The 5,164-nt window shown below is 42.7% G+C and overlaps 1 long non-coding RNA gene across 1 annotated transcript; it reads left to right on the top strand.

The window, feature by feature from the left end:
• The first annotated feature begins 335 nt into the window (after positions 1-335).
• Positions 336-4,396, top strand: LOC109696276 (uncharacterized). The gene is made up of 3 exons (XR_002213302.2): positions 336-674; positions 870-905; positions 4,170-4,396. It is a non-coding gene; the product is annotated as an uncharacterized lncRNA (long non-coding RNA).
• Positions 4,397-5,164: the final 768 nt, after the last annotated feature.

Genomic DNA, 5,164 nt, shown 5'->3' with positions numbered 1-5,164 from the left:
GGGGTGACTGGGCAGTGGTTTTACCTCTATTCTGCTTTTTTCTTTCTTTCTTTCTTTTAATTCCTTCTGGCCTGTCAAAGCAGAGTTCTCATAGTTTTTTTAATTGTTCATAGGGACTTCACTGCTATATTTCCATGTATGAATATAATGTACTTTGATCAAACTCACCCCTTCCATTTCTCATTTTTGGTGAAATGAGTTTGAACTCAGGGCTTTGCACTTGCAAAACAAGTGCTCTGCTGCTTGAGCCACACCTCCAGTTCATTTTGTTCTGGTTATTTTGGGGTCTTACAAACTATTTGTCCTGGGTGGACTCAAACTACAATCCTCTTCATCTCAACCTTCCAAGTAGCTAGGATTACGGATGTGAGCTACTGGTGCCCAGCTTCTCATAGGTTCTTAACTGAACTGGGATCTGCTCAGATCTTGTATATCTCCCAAATCTGATTCTCTGACCACAATCCAGAAGTTGTGAAAGTAACATAGTTGGCTAGATCCGAGGGTAAGATGGGGCCCAAGATGTACCTCTTCCTGTGAGTGTCATGTGACATCCTGGTGACAAAAGGCTTTACCCACAGACTGCCAGCATACCCTATGCATGATCTCTGTCCTTCTGTCTGTGCTGGGCTCTGGTAGAGCCATGGTCCACACCTTCTTCACCCTGTTCTACCTTGGTGAGTGCTGGGAGAGACAGTAGGTGGGAGCTGAGGTGACTGTCCCTGACTCTAGTGTCTGCTTTTACTCAAGTGGTCATCGTCTTCTACTCCAGCTCTGCGCTGGCCCCCAGATACCAGCTCACAGACCCAGCCCAAGACTGTAAACCGGGAGCTGGGAGAAGTCCCCATCACCAGCCTTTCTCTCTCTTTCAGGACTGCATCTGAGTCATGGAATCTGGGCACAGGATGGTAAGTCCATCTCCCAAGCCCCTGGGTCCTTCTGTCACACAAGGTAACTTGATCTTGCCTGGCCAGAGGAACTGAAGGGGCTTCAACCTTCAGCCACAGGGGCCTACAGAACTCACAGCCTCCTTTCCCAGCCAGACTTGGGTATCCTCTGGCTTCCCTGCACCACATAGGCAGTGTCTGGTCAAGACAGGGAGAAATCGCCTGCCCTCCACAGTTCTACATGGACAGCAGGGGGACCCCCAAAATGCCCTCAGGTTGAGGGAAGGCAGGACTGAGGCTGACACAGGACATAGAGATGTGGATGGACCTGCCAGTCAGATGGCTCATCTTGGCTGCCACTCTCCTCTCTGTGTCTCCAAGGGACATGTTCTTGTGGGGGAAGGTGTTCTGGCCCTGAGGGCAGATGTACATGGAAGTTTTGGCTTCACATTTGCAAATTGTGAAGCCCTAGCAACCCAGTAGTCTGATTGGATCCTGGCCCTGCATTTCATGATGGGATGATGTTTGGGTGGGACTTATGATAGTGCTTGTAAAACTTTTTTTATTTTTTATTTTATTTTATTTTATTATTCATATGTGCATACAAGGCTTGGGTCATTTCTCCCCCCTGCCCCCACCCCCTCCCTTACCACCCACTCTGCCCCCACCCCCTCAATACCCAGCAGAAACTATTTTGCCCTTATTTCTAATTTTGTTGTAGAGAGAGTATACGCAATAATAGGAAGGACCAAGGGTTTTTGCTGGTTGAGATAAGGATAGCTATACAGGGCATTGACTCACATTGATTTCCTGTGCGTGGGTGTTACCTTCTAGGTTAATTCTTTCTGATCTCACCTTTTCTCTAGTTCTTGGTCCCCTTTTCCTATTGGCCTCAGTTGCTTTTAAGGTATCTGCTTTAGTTTCTCTGCATTAAGGGTAACAAATGCTAGCTAATTTTTTAGGTGTCTTACCTATCCTCATTCCTCCCTTGTGTGCTCTCGCTTTTATCATGTGCTCATAGTCCAATCCCCTTGTTGTGTTTGCCCTTGATCTAATGTCCACATATGAGGGAGAACATGCGATTTTTGGTCTTTTGGGCCAGGCTAACCTCACTCAGAATGATGTTCTCCAATTCCATCCATTTACCAGCAAATGATAACATTTCATTCTTCTTCATGGCTGCATAAAATTCCATTGTGTATAGATACCACATTTTCTTAATCCATTCGTCGGTGGTGGGGCATCTTGGCTGGTAAAACTTTTTTAAAATCAGTTCTAGAAGTCATGTGGATAGGGAATGAGGTCTGGGTTGTTAGAGAAATGACCAAAAATGACCCAATATATCAAGGTCACCGTGGCAATCACTCTCAACGTATGTAGCCCAGGGCTTGTGTCCCATCCAAAAATTTGGGTAAATGTTCTGTCTTGACCACACGTGTCTTGTATTCATTTGGGATGAGTAGAAAGTTAATATACAACTTACTTAACATTCAGGCTTCATTATATGACTATTATGGCAATTTTACTGGGGAGGGGGTTGAAGCTCCCCAGCTTGGTGGGGTTTAGCAACAGTACTTAGTCACACTCAGAGGTAATTAAGTGCTTTATCAAATAAATAAAATACCAAGTAAATTTCATTCAAATGCTTTCTAAAAAATCTTCAAAGTTCCTTCTATTCAGGCTAATGACACACAGTAAAGGCAGATATACTGGTTTAATGTAATTGGCTGATGTTTATACAGCACTTTTGTTTCTTATTTTTAATTTTTGGTAGTACTGGGGTTTGAACTCAGGGCTTCATTTATATCTTTTAGTCTGCAAGTGATAAAGAATATCTAACGTGGGCTAGAAGAGTGGCTCAAGTGGTAGAGCACCTGTCTAGCCAGACAGTGCCACCACAAAAATCTAACAGGACCATTTTTGTAAGCTAGCAAACACATTTCCAAGGAAGATTTTGCAGACCCCATGCTTTATACCCAGTCTAAAGAGGACAAAGCCTGTGATTTTTCTCATGAGACCTCACAACTAACATTGCTTTGCTACCAAAGTCTGTATTTCTTTTTCCTTTTTATACTATTTTTTATTAAGCATACTTTAATAGTACAAATGGTTTCATTGAATGATGGAGGGGGTGGATTTGACTAAGATTTATTGCAAGCAGTTTTGTAAATGTCACAATGGACCCCCCCCAGTTTAATAATAATATGATAAGACCAAACCAAACCAAACCCAAAGTGATAATTCCATAGATGAATACAATATTCATAGATGAATAAAAGATTCATAGATGAAAACAAGTTTACCCCCTCCACTGCACTCCCTTAACATCCTCCCTTCTCTTCCCTTTTCAAACAGTATTTGGTAGATTTCATTACAGTATCTTCATACATACTTTGAGCCTCTTCACCTTCCAGTACTCTCTCCTTTTCCTTTCCCCCACTGATCTTCTCCAGACAATCCCTCCTTTATACTCAAATGCCATTATCTTCTTCTTCATCATCATCAATATCATCATCATCATAATTTTAGATCTACATTCCACATATGAGCAAAAACATGATATTTGGCATTTTTTGAGCTTGGCTTATCTCACAAAACATGATGATCTCCAGTTCCATCCCTTTTCCTGCAAATGGCAGAATTTCATTCTTTATGGCTGGATAATACTCCATGGTGTATATATACCACATTTTCTTTATCCATTCAGCATTTTTTGGGCACCTGGGCTGATTCCACATCTTGGCAATTGTGAACAGTGCAGTTATAAACATGGATGTGCAGGTGTCTCTCTTGTATGTTGTTAAAAATCTGTATTTCTGATCTGTTATGAGCATTAGGACAAGGTTCAAATATTCCCAAACAAGCACAATGTATATTGTGAGTGTCCTATTCAGCAACAGCGAGAGCTGCCTTCAAAACCATCTCATCCCAGGAATTAAAGAAAGTCAGCCAAGTTCATGTCTCCTTATCCTTTGAGATGAGGAGTTTAAAAAAATTCCACTACTAGGTGTCTGTGCATCCTGCACACATGTCGTCCGAGTAGCATAATGGACTCAGACAACAACGAAACTTCCTGGAGAAGGTGGAAATTGGCCAGCACAAAACCAATGGACACAGGAGCTCCCTTTCTTGGGTGTTCTCTGGGGAGGTGTCTGGATAGGCCATTGGTGTCAGCTGTAGCATACAGTCCAATAATACATGTTGGCAAGCTTGAGAATGGTGTTGAGTTCCCAATGAACAGATTGTTTGCACCAAAATGATTTCACTCATGACCTTGTCTTTCAGAGCAGGGCTGAGAGAGCCACTGGTACATGGAGAACTGGGAAGTTGAGTTTGGCAGCAGGACTCTGTTACTGTAGAGCCAGGTGACCATCAGTTCCAACAAACTCATTGCCAGGCAACTGAAGATTAGTCTCAGAGATCCACATCAAGTGAATCTTATTTCTCCCCATGAATATTTATTATTTGTGTGTTTACTTATAAAAGTAATTACCAAGTAGCATTTATTAAAATCTGACCATGTTTTAGGCACTATTTTAAGCCCATTACATGGAAATACACCATTTAATCTCTGTGTCATTCCTGTGAGACACTCAGCACTTACTCTTTTGGTTTTAAAATATGTTTCAAGATAGAGTCTCACTATGTAGCTCAGGTTGACACTTTTTTGGGGTGCACAGGAGTGAATAAGATAAAGTACTATCTACCAAGTATGGAGCTTGAATTGTAATTATAGGGAGACGGACCATAAGAGAAATAGCGATGGCTTGACAAATAAGTTTGATGTTGTTATGTGCTATGAAGAAAAACATGGTGGCGAAAGATGATTCCCAGGTGTGAGGATGTGCATGTAGAAAAAGGGAACCACAGAAATCTTCCCTGAAGGGCTGACTAATTCTTTTAACAGTTGAAGAAGATGTAGCAGCAAGCCACACAGGGAGTTAAGGGAGGACTGAGGATGTATCTCAGTGGTGGAGTGCTTGCTTAGTATGCATGAAGCTGTGGTTTCAAAAGAAAAAAAAAGGGTATCTAGAGAAAAACATTCCAGGTAGAGGAAACAGTAAATGCAAAGGCCATGAGGTAGAGCTGTGCCCTGCTCATAGACTCAGGAATATGGGTACCTGTTCCTGAGAAGACCCCACTTGGGTTCTCCTTTGACCTTGCCCTGCTCCAAAGGGAAGGAAGTCCATACGACCAAGGGCACGTGCCCTATCCTCTTACTCGTGAACCCCACCAGTCACCCCAGGACTCCCTGTCTAGATGCCTCAGATAGCATCATC

This window comes from Castor canadensis, chromosome 16 (assembly GCF_047511655.1).
Source record: "Castor canadensis chromosome 16, mCasCan1.hap1v2, whole genome shotgun sequence".
NCBI lineage: Eukaryota > Metazoa > Chordata > Mammalia > Rodentia > Castoridae > Castor > Castor canadensis.
Note: the sequence above shows the minus strand (reverse complement) of the source record. Positions and strands in the feature narration are given on the sequence as shown.